This window comes from Solanum tuberosum, unplaced genomic scaffold (assembly GCF_000226075.1).
Source record: "Solanum tuberosum cultivar DM 1-3 516 R44 unplaced genomic scaffold, SolTub_3.0 scf00296, whole genome shotgun sequence".
NCBI classification, from domain to species: Eukaryota; Viridiplantae; Streptophyta; class Magnoliopsida; order Solanales; family Solanaceae; genus Solanum; species Solanum tuberosum.
Genome location: NW_006239217.1, coordinates 148,464 through 168,177, shown reverse-complemented (window position 1 = coordinate 168,177; position 19,714 = coordinate 148,464). Strand labels below are relative to the sequence as shown.

The 19,714-nt window shown below is 30.3% G+C and overlaps 1 pseudogene; it reads right to left on the bottom strand.

Moving 5' to 3' along the window:
- Positions 1-13,997: 13,997 nt before the first annotated feature.
- LOC107062987 (disease resistance protein RPP13-like) lies at positions 13,998-16,542 on the bottom strand (annotated as a pseudogene).
- Between the last annotated feature and the right edge of the window lie 3,172 nt (positions 16,543-19,714).

Below are 19,714 nucleotides of genomic sequence, written 5' to 3'. Positions count from 1 at the left end.
GGATATTTTGTGTTCCTAGTTTTGTTTTATTAGGATGTTGCGGGGTTTGTCCCAACATCCATCTCAGTATTTTAGAGGCTTCATAGACAGTCAGTCAGTTAGTTTTGAGTCTCTTATCTATGTATATATGTAAATATTCTATTTTGAGACTCGAGTTGCCCTTTGGGCCATATTTTTATTAGTAAAGTTGTTTATGTCTTTGCATGGCATTGAGTCATTCTGTTGAGCCAGATTTCCGCTGAGTTAAGAAAGCCAGGCCAAGGGTTCGCTTGGGGCCAGCAATGGTCTCCGAGTGCCGGTCCCGCCCAGGGTGTAGGCTCGGGGCGTGACAAAGATCATCGGCAATTCAACACTAAAGAATGACAATAATGTTAAATATTTGTTCTTTAGTTTTACATTGGTTTAGACAATTAAAATACATAATCTAATTTTAATTTTTTTTAAATATTTAATCAAGCAATTAATACTTATTAGATTTATTTTAGCATGATTTAGTACTTTTAAATTATAATCATTTTTCTAATGACATATTAATTCACAATATTTGTTTTATGTCATTTCATTATTATTTTTTGTTGAATATTTAAGTGTCATCCCTCATCTCATATTTTGTGTTATTTTCTTAAAAAGCATCTTAGATAGTTGTACTTTGGTGGGATTGAAAAAATATTTGGAGCACAAGTTAATTATACGTTTGTATGAATACTTTACCGGAAAAATTTCAAAAAAAATCCGAGATTGAAAAACTCGAGTTTTATTAGTTTGATTTGATTTATAAATTTAAAAATCAAACACAAATGATTTGATTTGATATTTGGAAAATCTGAACTAAGCCGATCACGTACACCCCTAATAGATACCTTTCTTTTCTTTTTAGTTTTCCTTATTTGGGGAATCTATGAGCATGGCTTCTCAATTTTTCGAAGATGCGTTTTGTTACTTTGAAGAGAAGAAATAAAATATTCAATAAGTCAGCACAAATTAATTCGAATTCAGCCATGGAGGTTATTCCATAAAATATTTTGTCAGAACTTTAAGTTCAAGTTCTCAAAATTAATTTGTCGTAAATGAATTTTGTTTTGAATGCATGATTTCTCATAAAGAATTGAAATATCGAGATGAGTTATAATATAAATTTGAGATTATTTAGGTAAAATTTGAATTAGTTTTGGATTGAATTTTAGTATTAGTTAATTGAAATTCAAAATTATGAATTGTATCAAAAATTGTGTGATAATCATACAATGACAGATGAGCTACATGAAAATTGTTTTTATTTTAGGTATGTTATTGTAGTTGTATTTTTTTTTCTAGTCTCCCACCTGATGTTCGGCACTTGCATTGAAGCCTGACTATTTCGAATTCGCGCCCCGTAGAGTCCCATTTGAGGAGAAGCATTTGCTACTAAGAATTTTTTTCATACTCAGGGTTGAATATGAGACCTTAGTTAAGAGAAGAGCAACATCATCTATTGTGCCACATCCTTTGGTGGTATTGTAATTGTATTTAGTTTGATATAAATGTTGTATACAATATTGTTGTAGTTGTATTAAATTTTAAGTAATCTGCATGAACTTCATACAAAATTTATATAGTTATATACATATTTCATACCAAATTTATATACTTTTCGTACACAAAAATTGTGAACGAAAATTCTAAGCTTTAAGTGAGATATATATATATTTCATATGAATTTTACATTGTTTTCATACACGAAATTTCGTATATGTTTGGAAAAAAACTCCTGCTATGTTTGAAATTATTTTGCTACGTTTCGTAAATATGAATTTTATTTCTATATATATATATATATATATATTGGTGATTTTTCTACAAAGTTTTAGTTTCTTGTATCATATCATATCATCATATCATCATATCATATATATTATTATAAGTGGGAAGCTTCAAAAGTGAAAAGTTAAATTACCATTTTACCCCTACACTAAATCAAATATTTAATTAATTAAATAATAAATAGTAAAATTTAAATTAACTAAGACTAAATACACGTTCTAGGGTGAGTTAATAAGCAAACATCTAATTAATTTAATAATAAATAGTAAAACTAAAATTACCTCAAGGGTTTATAGTAAAATTTTAAAAGTTGGAAGACTTAATTACACGTTTTAGGGGGATTACATAAGAAGTTTAACAGCCCTATTTCTAGGTTTACTTGCATTTCTATATTAATGCTCCACATTTTCTAAAGGTGTGCAGTTTTTTCTTATTAACAGAAGAAAAAGAAACTCAAAGGACTAAGCAAATAATTAAATGTTTGGAATGTGAAAAGATATATTTCAGATAATATCATAATAAAGAATTAATGAGATGGTTTGTAGTTGCCCTATTTATTACTAATTACAATTATTTATATTTTTCATCTTCTTATTCATTCAAACTAGACTAGATTCCATGTTTAGAGCAGTAATTAGTGGCAATGTTAATTCTCTTACTTAGTCTAATTATGATTTGTATTTTTCATCTTCCCATCTATATATTAAACGACTATTATTTAGAACTGAAAATAGATTTGAATAGACATTTTCACTACTATTTAAGAACTGGATGATAACTATTGAAAAATGAAAGAAACTGTCATTCAACTTGAGAAGAAGATAATCAAAAAAATTATCGCATCTATGATAGGCAAAAAAGACAGGAAGAAATAGTATAAATTAAGGAGTAAATAGAATACATGGGAGAAGACTTCTTTTTAGATATGCCTAAGTCCTCATATCTCTTTCGGTTCTCCATTAGGAAGATTATTGTTTTTTATAATTTCTTTTACATTTCTAATGAACTCATTGTAGTGCCGTGATCTTTTAGCTATTATTATGAGCTTTTGGAATAGATGTATGTATGAAGTCCAGTGTGTTAATTTTTTATTTGTCACTTTATATATTGGATGTAATTGCCTTTTAATCTTGTAAATTTTTGAAAGTGTATCTTCATGTATTCTTTCATTAGCCTTTTAATTCTAGAACTTTACTTAACTAATACACATATTTCACGCTCCGTTTCTCATTAAAATAAAATAGGCAATCTTGTCAATAAGCATGCTTGATTTTTTTATCCATTCATGGCTATAAAAGGTTATCAATGATACTTAGATCATAAAAAAGACGCACACAAAGTTAAGAGAATATATTATCTTAATTAATTTCACATATTTCTTGTTTGATACGAAATGCTCAATCCCTTTTTATGTATTTTATTTAATACATGAAAATTGGTAAAATTAATATTGTTGATTTAAACATTTTCTATTTGTTAACATAATTTTAAATTATATAACAATAGTAAGGGATAAACGTGCGATGCACGTTGTTAGAAACTAGTATTACTAAAAGTGGGAAGCTCCAAAGTGTAAAGTTGAAATACCATTTTACCCCTTTACTAAAAAAAAATTAAATCATATATTATTAGTTATTATATATTAAATATAAATATTATGGGATGCTAAAAATCTACTTTCTTTAATGAAATAGTAAAATGTATGAAGAATTTGAAAAGTCAGTTTATATATTAAATATGAATATTATGGGATGCTAGAAATCTATTTTTTTTTAATGAAATAGTAAAATGCCTGAGGAATTTGAAAAGTCAGTAATTCATTAAAAACATAATAATAATAATAATAATAATAATATCATCATATATCATATATCATATTATATACTATAAGTGGGAAGCCCCTAACCTCAAAGTTGAATTACGAAAATACCCTTCACTATTTTTTTTATTAAAAGTTAATTAGACCAAATATACATGGTTAGGTGTTAGAGTTTATCATTTCGTAATGAGGCTTTAATTGTTATCCTTTGAGCTTCTTCCGTTTACACTCATTTCAACATTAGTTTAATGCTTCACACTTAAGTTATGATTAAGTCAGAACATGGCCATTCACTATTTGTTTAGTTATTAAGATTGATTCTACCTTTCATCTTCCGCATTATTCTTTCGTCTTCCGCATTAATAATTTTCTCTTAAAACCTTTTCTTATTCTTTACATTGCAATATTCTATAAAAGCTTACAAGTTGTCTTTGCCCTATTATTCTATTTGTGTTCTATTGATCAGAAATTCTCCTTTTTCAGGTATATCTATGATTCATATGTATCTATATGTGATTTAAATTTCATTCTTGAGATGTTTGAGATGGTATATGTTATTTAATATTAAAAATAATTATCTTTTAAGTCGGAACTATTTGTCCCAATGAATGATTTAGTAATGTACAATACATTTTTCACTGAATGTTATAAACACGAGGATTAATTGTTTTAAATGTATATACTTCCGTGCATATTGTCAGAGAGTAATTCCTTTAATACTTTGTTGATTTTATTTGGTTTAGGAAATTTAATTTATTATCTACTTGCATGTTGCAATTTGGTGGTGAAGTTTTTAGATTAAATGACTTTTTAATCGTATTTAAACTAAAAGAATACATCATATTTGTTTAAGAAAAACTTGAAATGAAATTCAAATTAAAAAAAATCAATTTATCAATTTTTTGTTCTCCATATATAGCTTTTATTGACGGGATGCTAAGTATCCGAACAACCTCTCTTTGTAAAGAAAGAAATTTTCTCTATCTCTATTATAATAAATGTTACAGGCTTAGACTTTGATCTTCATCTTCAATTATTATTACATAAAATTTTTAATTAACTTGCTATAATGGGCATACCACTTAGTTATTACATATTAATAACTTAGCGATAAATTCTTCTTTCTTTAGTTCATTTTTGGAATTGCTTAAAGTAAAAAAATGATATTAACGTAAAAAATCGTGTCGCAAATCAATAACATAATAAGTTGATAAAAAAAAACCAAGAACTAGAGAGATATCAATATCTACAATAAAACTTTAGATCATTGAATCATCGAAATAGAATATATATACAATTAAAAATAACATCTATAAAAAAGTATTAGGTACAATATAATTATATCACATATTTACACCTAATAATATTACTAATGAACTCATTTTATACCGTGCATAGCTAACTATATTATATGGGTACACTTTTCAAGTTTAGATGACATTGAATAATCAACTCAATTTTTTTACTATTCTTTAAATTGAACTTGTAAGAGCTTCTAAGTATTTTTCACATTAAATTTTCTATTTATCATCATACACATATTTTAATATTATCCCTATCTATATATATACTAATTTATACCGGACATAACACTTATTAGAGACATGTTTTGATTATGTAGATTGTTATAAAAAAATATTATCAATCAAATTAGAATACGCGTGCGTGGCACGTGACCAGAAACTAGTTATACAAAATATTGTCAATCAAATTAGGATACACGTGCGTGGCACGTGGCCAGAAACTAGTATTATTAAAAGTGGGAAGAAATTTAGGAAAAAGTTAAATTGTTGTTTTTCCCCTATATTAAATTAAAATGTTATAAAAAAATTTATTATTAATTAAAATGTTATAAAAATATCTAATTTATTAAATATTCTATCATTAATTAAGAATATCATATTAAGTTTTACAATAATATGATTAATATGTATTTGAGTATACATAGATGAATTAATTTCCTTGGTTCTGCCACTTATTTCAGTACTCTAGAATGACTTATCATTTTCTCATACCAATTCAATGTTTTAAAGTTCTTTTTAACTTCTAACAGTAAGCTTTCAGAATTTTATAAATAGCCAGATCAGTGAATCATGCTAGACTAGATCCATTTATGTTCTCCCCATCCTCTTCTTCTTCTAAATTCATCTTCAATGTGATTGGTAAGGGTTCCATTGATATTTCTCATATGTCGGCTCTCTTAATCATCTGTTAACTTATTATTATGCTTGATTATGAATTATTCTTGGGCAGCTAATAATTCTATCACGACATACATAGTTTCTTCCTTTATAATTGGACATAAAATATTAGTCCACTAGACTTTCTTATGAAAATTTTAATTTATCGGTTATTCTTTCTTATTCAGATTAATTTGCTTTGTTTAACCTTTTTCATTTTGTATGCATATGATGACATGTATATTTTATTATTTTTTAAAAGTTAATTGGATTGATTTTACACATATTTCTATACATAAGTTAGGCTTATATCAATTTTATATAATAATAAAGGTCAAACGTGCAAGGCACGTTCTCAAAACTAGTTACTCTAAAAGCAAATTCAGAACTCTTTAATATAAAATAAAAAGTTCTATTTTCTTCTATTACGTTTCTAAAAGCAAATTCCACATTCTTTTATTATAAAAAAAAAATTACTTTCTTCTATTAGATTTTCCTCTAAAAGCCAATTCCACACTGTTTAATGTAAAAAATAATAATTTGTTTCTGATATTACCTTTTCCTCAAAAAGAAAATATTTTGCAGAACATCTTCGAAAGAAATGCAAGAGTCAAAGAAGTTGTACTGAAAATATGGTTTCCTATGAATATTTAGTGAAAACTAGAAACAAGTAGCACCAATAGCATGGAATATTTAATTTGCATTGATGGTGAAACTCGGACAAAATAGAAGATAGGAAGATATACAATAATAGAGAGGCTAGATACATATATGGATTCAATTTTGAGAATGAAAGTTCTAACCACATTCCTTTTATTTGGAATGTTTTTGTTTAACAGTTTTGTGAGAAGTGAATCAAACACCAAAGAGATTAACCATATTTGCAATGTCAATAATGTGTATGATAAGAGTGGTCCATTTGCACTAAGTTTGGCTTATGTTGTTGAAGCATTACAAAATGTGACACCAAATCAGTATTTAAAACTTAAAAAATCAGACAGGGGAAAAAGTGTTAAAGTAGAAAGATGATAGAGTTTGAGGTTAATGGTAAAGAAAAGTATATATTCTCTGCTAACTGCAAGCCAAGAATTTAAAAGTGGATGACACAAGTTATACTCTAGGCATAAATTACACAAGTTATGTCTTAAGACAGAAATTATGTCCCAAGGCACAAGTCCCCCCGGGGCAAACAACAACATTGAAATTCTACAAATGGGTCTGGAAAGGGAAAAATTAGGATAAACTACCTTATTAGACATACATCACTACTATATATACTAATATTATCTTTACTTTCAAGCAATTACATATACTACCACTTTTAATATTTTATATCATATATTAATATATTATTTTGAAGATACAATTAGATTATTAGATACCCACATAACTTAAAACTATGATTGATTAATTATCTGCTTAATTAACTCTTTCACTCCCAATCAACCACTATCTCTTAATTCTCCCCTCCCATATTTATCACTCAATTGTGTCTCCTCCTTTATGATTCAAGAATTTCATCGTACAATTTCATTCCAACAATAGCTAAATCTACTCTCTTCTTCTCCAAGATATCATCACCATGGCCGACAAATTCTCCTGAACTCAAATATTATTTGTATTATTCATTTATAACTAGATCAAATCAAAGTAACTGCTACAGAGAAAACTTTAATTCAGAGTGTGTCTTGATTGTTTGTCTCCGGAAGAAATGGATCTTAGTTTTGATTATGTTATACCACAACACAAAAGGATCAAAGGGAGTATTGTAGAGAGTTTTTGTTTGTTAGTGTTCTTCTAAGGCTTTCTTTGGTTACTGTGACATGAATTTGGTAGTACCAATATTACTTTGATATAACCCTTGAAACATGTGTATCCAATAAGTAGTAATCTTAATTAAGATCTGAGTTGTATTTTTAGTAATGGGGTGTCTGACCATGTATATGTATCCACCATTAAATTTCGGATACATGATTTTTAACAATACGATGATATTAATGATACGACAGATACTCTGTAGTCATGATTTGTTCCTAAATTCATGTGTTTCAACTACATTTCATATTTAGATACACATAGTTAAATGTATATGCTTATTTATGTATTCGAGATACATGTTTTGGATATAACGTATGAAATTTAAATACACATAATTAAATGTATATGCTTATTATGTATTCGAGATACATGTTTTTGGATATAACATATGCAATTGATACTAGATACATCAAATTAATACTAGATACATATAAAAGATACATGAAATTATAATATTATATATATAGATAGATACATAATATCAATACTAGATACCTATAACAAATACATGAAATTAATGCTAGATACTTCTATGATACATATGAATGTAATTGTATGACACTCATGCATCTAAGTGTTTAGTTTATTGGATACATCATATATTGATAATAAATACATCAAATTAATGAATTTATTATTTTAAGAGTAATAATTTGAAATTAATCAAATTGCATTACCAAGATATACATATGTTTATCTTATATTAATAATATTAATGAATTTACTATTTCAAAGAATAATAAAATGAAATTAATTATCTATTTATTTTGAAAATCCTCAATTACTCCTCTAATTAAGGAAATCAGTTCCAACCAATTAATTTAAATAAATAAATTTTGTATCTCAATTTTAAAATTCAACAATTAATTTAAATAAATAAATTTTGTATATCAATTTTAAAATTCGGCAGATACATGTATCTCATGGATTCAGACTCATGTATCCTAAGCATAAAATGTGGTACATGAAGTAATAGTTGAAACTATTGGGAATCTTAATAATTAAGACCTAAACTAGTGGAATTTATGTGGTTTGCCCGAAAAATTAGAGGTGTCAAAATTGAGCCCAATTGTAGGTAATCCGCCCAGAATTTTAAGGGTTGGGCTCAAGATAATTTGAATTAGTTTCAATCTCAATTCTCAACTCATTCAAGTCTTAACCCATTTTAAGAGAATTCTCAATTGAGCCTAATTTAATCTCCAATTTCAACTCGTTTTAAGACTCTTTATTTGCATTGATATAATATATGTTACTATATTAAAGATATGAATTACTATCTATTTTATAAATTTTAGGATTTATCTATACATGTGTAACTTCTTTTTTAAAATTTTATTTAGTTGAAATTCAAATTGTGGTTATAAAACTTAAATAATAATATATTAAAATTATTGAGATTAAGCGGGAGATTGGACGGGTCAAGAATTAACCCATTTTTAAGCCCATTGGAGCCCAATCCATTTGTGCTCAAAGTAAACTTGGGCAGGTCAGGACTCAACCCAATTTCAATTTCAACCCATTTTAATATCTCCAATTTCAATCCAACCCGCCCATTTGACACTCCTAGGAAAAATGTATTCAGACCATACCATTTTAATAGTTTACTTAAAAGCATGTGTCTTGTGTGATTCAACTTGTAAGATACGTTTCCAACTTATATAGGAACGAATCATATTTTATTATTCCATCAAACAATGAGCATAGTTAGAGTTAACTGTGTAGGGTGTGATTGAAGTTTGTTGTTATGAACCAAGTCCAACCCAATATGAATACCAAGGTCACTCAAGTAGTTATTGGGCCGAGAACAAGCAACAGGGTCAGGTTAATTTGGGATCCGGATCGAGTAGTGAATGTGAGAATGGTTCCATCAAAAGGGATAGCAGAGGCGTATCCAGGAGGGGGTCACCGGGTTCACGTGAACCCATGCTCCCCTCCTGAAATCATATATAGTAGTGTTATATTTTTTTAAAATATTTAAATATAGATATGTGAACCCACACTTGAAGTATTATACCGTGCGATTATGTTGGGTGCACCTCTCTAAGTGAGATTAGAAATTTGAATCTTTTAGTTATCTTGTTTATTTCCTTTTAAAATGGTAATGTCTCTCTAAGTGGTTTGGATAGGTAAAAATAACTTTGGACCTATAATTTTAAAATTTTAATTATTTTTAGTGATAATAATCTAAATGTTAAATCAATCAAATTTATATCTTAGATCCACCTTTTTGTAATAGTGCACCCATCATCTCAAAATTCTGGATATGCCTCTGAGGGGTAGCGGTCACTGATTTAGGGATTATGCATGTTGAAGAAAATGTTTGTCCTCTCCTCTTCTTCTAGAGTCTAAGTTTCTCATCTCTATTCTTCTTCTATCTTTAATTACTCGTTATTTCAATATTTCCTTTGTAATTCGATAGTTTGATTATTGCAATTAGAATCTTAAGATTGTAATCGTGTTCCAGTGCTCTTATTAATATAGTGAGGATTTTGGTTTGTTACATTGGTGCTTTCATCTATGTACTCTAACGGAAGTGGTGGTTTTAGATCGATTTAGTGGCCACGCTGATCCAGAGGACTGGATTTATAGAGCGGAGCGGTACTTCACTTTCATAGGCTTCTCTGAGGAACACTGGCTGCCTCTTCCTTCCTTCTATCTTGATGGTGAGGCCCTTGAGTGGTTCCATTGGATGTTTCACAACAAACAATTTTTTGATTGGAATCATTTTAAGAAGAAGTTATCCCTGCGTTTTTGGAAACCAACTGATGCAAAGTGCCCTGTGGTGGACGCTCAAATTACCAGAATTCTTGCCTTGCTACAGAAGATCGAGGACAAATATTCATTTATATCTGCACAGTATCTAGTAGAAGATGCCGGGATTAGTGCTGCTACAGTCCTTAACAGTGAGATTGCTTCTCCTTTGGCCGAAGAAAACTCAAGTCGTGTTGATAATGTCGAGAGTCATCCAGAATTGTTTGGCACTTCTATCGTTGAACATTCAAGCCTTGGGGACAATCTGTTCGACAAAATGTCTACCAGAGTTTTCACAAAAGAAGTACATGAAACTTCTTCCGCCTCTAGATTTGTAGCTGATTTGGAAGATATTCAGCCACTCAAGTCTCTCAACGAATTTTTTCATAGTTGCTGCCCTAAGGTAGTCGCAGAGGTGCAAACCAAGACTCCAATCAAAAGGCTTGATGAAGAATCTGTAGGCCCTGAACGCAGCGAAGTCCAAGTGTTTGATGAATGTTCCCCAAAAGAGATGTCAAAGAGGTACAATACTACTGCTACTTCGCTGGATCACAGCTCTAGTAAACATAAAGCATTTGAGACATTTGGTGACAAATGTCTTCCGAAGTTTCCCTTGGAGCTTGAGACTATTAATGATCTATATCTCGATAATTTTTTTCTAAAAAATGAGGATAACATTCCACCAAGTAACATGCCTTCTAATGAAATGATGCTTCTTGTGGAGCGTGGAATGTCTACTGAAGAATTCAATGCTCACAATATTTTATGTCAATTTTCATTTAATCCTAATATGATTTCCTCTATTGTTTTTGTTCATGGAACTGTGACGAATCGTTGTGTATGGGATCCAGAAATTAGTTTCAACTTCATGGATCCAACAGTTTATACATATACAACGAACTTGGATCCATTACAGTTGTTGGGATATACTAACAAGTTTTGCTTCATTGCTTATGCTAACTTTCTGACTCAAGTGTGGGATCTCGGACAACAAAGTGTTGCTAAGTGGGATGTTGCAGATGAGATGGTAATGATGGAATCAGAAGTGCATGATATATACTCTGAGGTGAATCGTTTATGTGATGACAGTTCCGTAAGAGTTGCATCACGGGAGATACTTGCACCTTTGGATATTATATGTCTTCCCAAGTTATTTTGATTTCTACAACGACTATTAGCACAACTCACAGGAGGGCTACAAGGCTGCATCAAGTCCATGACGAAGTTGATTGAGCATCTGTTGCGTAATTTCTCTATGCTTGAGGATATCACGATTTTCTTTGGCGCACCGGGCTTACTAGCTAGTTATGCTATAGGTCCTGCCCTTGAATTTGCGCATATTCTTGTTGGATATGGTGCTGATGAATTCATTATTCTGATAATGTATGACACTTTGGAATTGGGTGATAAAACTGTTGACTTCCCTCCCAATTTTTCACTGTATGAATTTGCTGCACTACAAGCTTGTGAAAATAATCATTGGAGTTTGGCTATGATTTATAGTGAGGTTGAGTTGGTTAAAGGTGCTTCAATTGTTGATGCTTATGTTGTTCACAAGTCAGTGCTTGTTGAGAGTAAAAACACTTCTATCTTGGTTAGTTGTGGAAAGTTTAAAACTATAACAAGGCTTATGTGTATCTTGCCCATTTCGGTGGCCATAGAAGTGTTGAAGAGCACACTGTGGCACAACAGATTCAACTTGCAGAGCTTGGAAAAGCATCTGGTGCAGCAATGAGAACCTCTCTCCTCGCAAGCACTCGAGCCCTTCTTGTTATAATTCTGGAACAGAAACATCATTATCTCTTCCTTCTCTGTGAGACACCCATGGAGGTAAACAAGAAGTGTAGATTGAGGGATCCTGAATCATTTTTCTATCTCCAACAATCTTATTGCTATAAATAGCATGTATTACCTCTGCTCATAACTCGGTTAATATAAAAGAGAGAATGACAATTGTTTGGCTTGGCAAAAGAGAGCAGATCGTTTTTTTTTTTTAAATTGTGGCCTCTGTTATGATTCTTGGTAATATGGAATTCTCTGAAGGCAATGAAATTGTTTCCTCAATTCTGCAAGTTGACAGTGTTTGGTTTCAACTTCGCACCACTAGCGCAGCTCTCTACACACGCTCGAGTTGGAAGATTCAATATTATATTGTCCATGTGGCTCTACTCGAACCTTGAGGACAAGGTTCTTATTGAGGACGAGAGTATTGTTATGAACCAAGTCCAACCCAATATGAATACCAAGGTCCCACAAGTTATTGAGCTGGAAAGAGCTATTGGGCCAAGAACAAGCAATAGGGCCAGGTTAATTTGGGATCCGAGTCGAGTAGTGAATGTGAGAATGGTTCCATCAAAAGGGGTAGTGGTCACTGATTTAGGGATTATGCATATTGAAGAAAATGGTTGTCCTCTCCTCTTCTTCTAGAGTCTAAGCTTCTCATCTCCATTCTTCTTCCATCTTTAATTACTCGTTATTTCAATATTTCCTTTGTAATTCGGTAGTTTGATCATTGCAATTAGAATCTTAAGGTTGTAATCGTGTTCCAGTGCTCTTATTAATATAGTGAGGATTTCGGTTTGTTACATTTGTATTAACTAGAGGTAGTTGATATAGTGGGCAATAGAGGTATTGCTTTGGCTCTCTCTGTAATAGGGGTGTTACAGGTTGTAGGATTAAGAATCCTTGCATGTTTGAATGGAGTCTGTATTCACTTGTTGCTTGAAGATAGTGAAGAAAGTTGAAATATCATGTTGGACAGGTCGTGGTTTTTCTCCCTTGAGCAAGGAGGTTTCCACGTAAAACTCCTTGTTGTTTTTACTCTGCATTTTAGTTTCCTTTTACTGCACTTTAGTGTAACAGCGACCCGGTCCCATAGCACGTGGTGGACTCGTATAAACTAACACTGACCCATTAAAAAAATAACTCACCCGCACTCTACCCATTTTCCTAACCCGACCCATACCCTAAGTCAATCTACTTTCTCTTCTCTTACCTTTGATTTCAAAGAATTCTTAGGTATTCTGTTCTTATTAGTGTAGGGAGATTATCTTTTAAAGCTCTTCTGTTAATGGGCAAGTTTAAGGACTTATTATATTATGGTGTCTGTTTGGTTCTTTCACTCTCAAAAGAAGATTAAATACCCCCAAAACAGTTCAAAAGATGCCTAATTGATTTTCTTATAGTCACTAAATATATTTTGATGTATAATGACTATTGATTGGTTAGCTGCTTTAGCTTTCAGCTGTTTTGTAACGGCGATGACATAAATGAGTCATTTATAATAGTTAAACGGCATATTTGAGCCTTTTTTCCCTTAATTAAATCATCACAAAATCATTTTAGCATAGAATCCCCAAAAAAAATAATCTGTTTGAACCAAATTCCACACACTAAAACAAGCCAAAAATAGAAAAAATGAAACATTCGAAAACCAAAACAAAAAGAAGAAGAAGCTGAATTGTTGAAATAATCCAACTTGATTGATGCTTTGACAAACCAACTAGATGAAGGTGAATGTCTTCAAGTGACAGCTTCATCTCCTGTTTAACACAAATATTATTTATATAAAAGAAAAAATGAACAAAGATATGGAGGATTGAGATTTGTTTGTATATTTACCTTTCCTATTATCGCCCATATATAGGCTTGGAAAACTTCACCACGTCTTTCATTCTCTCTGGAATCTCCTTCAGCCTTTCACAATCATAGATATAAAGACCTTTAATCAGAGGCATCGCACTTGTGCCTAAATGCCATCTTTCTAGCCTCCCAAGACTATCAAGACGAAGGAACTCTAGTTGACTGAAGCTGTTATCATTGCAGGTTATATCTTTTCCTTTATAAGCTCCTCTCAATTGGAGATCCCTTAGGTTTGGCAACATTCCCAAATTAGGCATCGGATCTTCTATCAGTTGTGAGTACTGAAGAATCATCATTGTGATGGAATTTGAAAACATATCAGGCAGTTTCTCTATTCTCCCATTTAAGAACAATTTCTGGAGCTTTACACAACAATTAACAAATTCAAGAGATGGGAATGGTCCATCACCAGGACACAACAATCTGAGAGTGCTAAGGTTTTTCAATTTGCTAATGTTGTTTAAGGAGTAAAATCTGGTAATATTAGTCATGCTTAATTCTCGAAGATTGACTAAATCAACAGGGTCAACATCTTTCCACTGATCACAATAAATGTCTTTAAGAACTTGAAGACTTGTGAGTTTGCTTATACGTTTCAGAGGTTTTGAATACGGAGCAACTAAATGTCTTAGATTTATTAGGTCAGCTGTTTCGGGGGGTAGGTGGCATGAGAAAAAGTTACTATTGGCATGAAGTGTCTGTAAATTCTTGAGGTTGCCAATGGAAGAGGGAATATAACAGACACCTCTCAAGTGTAAGAATTTAAGGTGGTACAAACTTCCTATGGCACCAGGTGTAAAACCAACTTCAATATCCAAGTACAACACATATAAATGTCGGAACACACTACTGAACTTTATAAGACTTGTGTTAGAAAAATTGTGATCAAAGACCATAATTGACCTCAATTTCAAGTTAGAAAGATCAAGTGAGAGGTACCTTTCTCCTTGACTATGAATGGCATGTCTGATACATGAGGAGGATATGGAGTGGTATCTTGTATCATAAATGTCAAAGAAGTTTACCTCCAATGCCTTTTGTATCGCAAGATCACGAAGTAAATCATGAACCCTACATTCAGTAACTTTTTCCCAAAATGTTTTAGCTACTTGAACCAAGCTTCGTCTTATCAGCTCATTCAAGAAGCCTTCTGCGACATCCTCCATTCTTTCTTCTCCCCTTGGTATGAAACCCTCAGCCATCCACAACCATATTATGTTTTCTGCCTCGAGCACTTTATCTTCTGGAAAAATACTGAAGTACAAAAAACACTGCTTGAGCGCAGTTGACAAATCATTGTAGCTTAATGATAGTATGTTGGAGATTTCAATAGATTTATCTTCAATTAATGTTCTTCCAAAGGTGATCTTTCACCTTTTTCCATTCGTCTAGCCCCTTTTTATGCGAAAGTAGTCCGCTCAATACAACAATTGCAAGAGCTAAGCCTCTACACTTCTCCACCATATCCTTAGCTAGACTTTCCATTTCTGGAACCATTGCTCCAACATCAAGCAGTTTCCTACAAAAGAGATCCCAACTTTCTTCTGGGCTTAGGAAACGAAGTTTATGGACAAAACCTCTGTCGTCTGCTCTTTCAGCGACATCCACTTTCCACGTGGTAATAATAACTCTGCTGCCATTCTTGCTATCCGGGAATGCTCTTTTCAAACTCTCCCATGCTTCTCTCTGCCATACATCATCAACCACCACAAGGTATTTGCATTCTTTCAATAGATCATGATGGTAAATTTCTAGATCTCTTTCCGTCATCCTTTCCAACAAATCTAGAGTTTCCTTGGTGCGACCTTGGATGGATTTTATGAGTCTTAAGAAGATCCATTTTGTTGTACTCTTGAGAAACACATATCCAAGTGCGTGTAGGGAAGCTAGAGATTATATTAGGACTTCTGTAGAGGTTTCTTGCAAGAGTGGTCTTGCCTAATCCGCCCATGCAATAAATGGAGAGGACGCTTCGACGAGGCTCTACTTTGAGAAGTTCAGCTAGCAATGTTTGTACAACATCCTGAAAGCCAACAAAAATGTAATCCTGGTCATCCACAGATGAGTTAGTTCTCCTCAATGTTGTAACCTGATTACTTGTCCCTTCTCCAGCATTACTATTGATATTTGTAATACCATAAGTCTCTCTCTTGCGAATGATATCCATGATTCGTTTCTTGAGTGATTGAATCTCCTTGGCGACATTGTAGAATTTCTTCTCCTTCTTACAGATGCAAGCGCAAGCCTTGAAACGACTAGCACCTTTACCAGCCTCGAAGCTATAAGTCTCGAGTATAGCAACAGCGTCATTAGCAATAGAGTTGATTTCAAACACCCATTGTTGAACTCTTTGATCAACGCATTGCTTTTGTTCTGCATCTCTGAGGAAAGACTGTATGAAGAATAGCTCATTTCTCAGCCATCTAACTTCATCTCTCAGATTTGATCTCAGGGAAACTTGTTGTATAAGGAAATCACCCAATTTTTGAACTGCAAATGACACAAAGGCATCAGCCATCTTTAGGAATACTACTATTGATTGAAAAAAAGAAGAAGAAGAGGGATAGGTGTATGGAATTTTTATTTTTTTTGTATGGAAATTAATATTGGAAGCAGTAGATTGAGAGATGAATATTATTGTTATGATGGAATTCAGTATTTAAAGCTTCAAAAATCAGACAGAGGAAAAAGTGTTAAACATGAACAAATGAAAAGTATATATGTGCATATCACATAGTGGACGTCTTTGTTCAACATTTAAGCTGCTAGCTCTTGCTTCTTTTTTTCCTTGTTTTTATTTAGTTAATTAGGTTTGAGTTTTACTCCATTAAAATGTTTGATGTTTCTGATTTAAAGAAGAGGAGGAAGTTGTGTTAGTTGCAAGAATGTTATGACTTGCTAATTTCTTTGATTTTATCTAATAATAATATTTGATTCTCCCGACTTATTTATCACACTAGCATTATTAGTCACGTGAAGTAGGAATCAAAATATATTTGTTGATTTCGGTTCATTTGTGGAATTGTTTTTTAAATTAACCATCATGAGTTATATTTATTAAATCACCCTCTTTAATTAGTTCAAGAGAAGAGTATTGTGAAGGATCTAATTTCTTGTAACGACTGTAATTGCATTTATATTGAATTTTAAAATTGTATGTTAAATCGTACCGCATAAATCTAAATCTTTATCTTGTCTGTGCCAAATAGAGGGCATAGTGAAACTTGGATTTTGATTACCAGAAAGTAGAAAATGGAAGAGCTATGAGATTTTGGAGTCGAATAAACAATCGTTTTAGCCTTCCAACAACCCCAATAATCCCAAATAAAATACAATCTCAATAATACCAACTTCTCATGAAGCATTCACACAAAAACAACATAATTAACAATTGATTTAAAAGACTAAGATGATATATATCATTTCAATTAAAATGTTCATGACTTTTGGACTTACTTAGATTAAAGTTTAATTAAATATCTAATTTAATAATATTTATCATCTATCATCTATCATCTATATGTATGTATGTATGTATATAGTAATAATAATAATAATAATAATAATAATAATAATAGTAATTGTAATTGTAATAGTAATAGTAATAGTAATAGTAATAATAATAATAATAATACTAATAATAATAGTAATAATAATAGTAATAATAATAATAATAATAATAGTAATAGTAATAATAATAATAATAAAAATAATAATAGTAGTAGTAATAATAATACTACTAATAATAATACTAATAATAATAGTAATAATACTAATAGTAATAATAATAATAATACTAATAGTAATACTAATAATAATAATAATAATAATAATAATAAAAATAATAATAATAATAACAATAATAATAATAATTTAAAAAAAATCCAAAAATTTCTACATAAATTACTCAACTTTCCCTCTTTCCATAACTCCTCTCATAAATAATATAATTTATGTAGATAAAATATTATCTTTTATGATAAATAAAGAAATTTAGTAGTTTAAAAATGTGCAAATCTACATGGTTTGTTAGCTTTAAATTATTTTTTTTCAATTCTTTCATTTATTTATTATTATTTTCTTAATTTACTTTAAATATTCACATTAATAAACTCATATCTAATTACCTATTCAATTTTTATACTCTTAATATCCATAACTCTCATCTTTTCATATTCATAACCTTTAAATATTTAATTTAAAACTTTAAGATATCTTTTGGTATTCCTTCATTTCTATTCATATAAATTCAACTCTTTTATTTCATGAAATCCCTACCAAGGTTATCATTTTTATTATATAGCTAAAGTAGATGAAGAAGACTCTTGAATTTTGATCGGATATGAAAGAAGGAGTCGATAAGAACTCAGAAAATTATGTACTTTACTTTTTATTTATTTTTCCATCTATATTATTATTAAATAGGCCCTTCATTTGGTGTTCTTCTATTACGTTTCTCTCTAAAAGCAAATTCCACATTCTTTTTATTATAAAAAAAATCAGTTTTTTCTACTAGGTTTTCCTCTAAAAGCAAATTCCACATTGTTTAATGTAAAAAAAATTTTAGTTTCTGCTATTTTTTTTTCCTCAAACAGAGAATTTCACATTCTCTAAAAGTCATATCAGCGCTCTTTAAAATTCTATATTTTCTAAATAAAAGAAATTAAGGGACATTTAACTAATCGCAAACATGAATTTTGATCAAAAGTAAAACAAGATGATTCTATTTTTATTATTTTTCTTCTCAAATAATATATATGAACTACATTTTTTTTTACTAATTATTGATTCAAACAAGCATAATACTCTATGGTTAATTTTGCATGTAAATCAGGAGAAAAAAAAACTCATTTCAGAAACTCTACTTAGTTATAACAAGCAACAAGCAGTTAGTGAACTAATAACCTAATAAAACTATTCAACATACGTAATTTATTTATAAAAATGATTAGTTAAAGTTGATAATGTACAAGTTTTTTAAAATATCATTTTTATAAAAGTAAAATCCTTGTGCAAATGTCAAACAAAACATTTTATCACTCATTTTTACTCGTGCAAAACTGCAACAGAGTGATTAAATAATTTTTTTTTTTATATTTGTAAATTGTAATTTATTCTATATATTTATGGAGCAATTTGATAACACTATGTTTATGGAGTAATCTTATTCATTATTTTCTCGTGGCTCTTACATTTTTATCCTTCTCTCTTTTTTTTTTATTATTATTTATACTATCTAAATAATAATCCTTGCAAATATTAATTGATGATGAAAAAGACTAGTAGGCGTGAATATCCATAATAAAGTAAATGATAATTTTATTTTAAAAATTATCTCAACTATTAGTATATTTTTTGTGTTGTCACATTTCTCAAATAATAATTTATACTATTTTTTCTATATTATCAATAACTTATTTGTGGAATTATTCTAAATTTACTTTTACTTATTTTTTAATAAATAAAACTATAAAATTAACTGGATTCAATAGGATTAATTAATATTGGTAATGTTATTTTAAAATTTTATCAATTAAAAATAAATAAATTATAGGAACCACATATTATAAGTACTAAATAACATTCTATCCCTTCTAGTTTTCTATTTATCAAAAATTCCTTAAAAATGATGTTTGCGGGATACATAGCGTTGTGCACGGGATACATTAGGTTTGATACATTCCACATAGCGGGATACATAGCG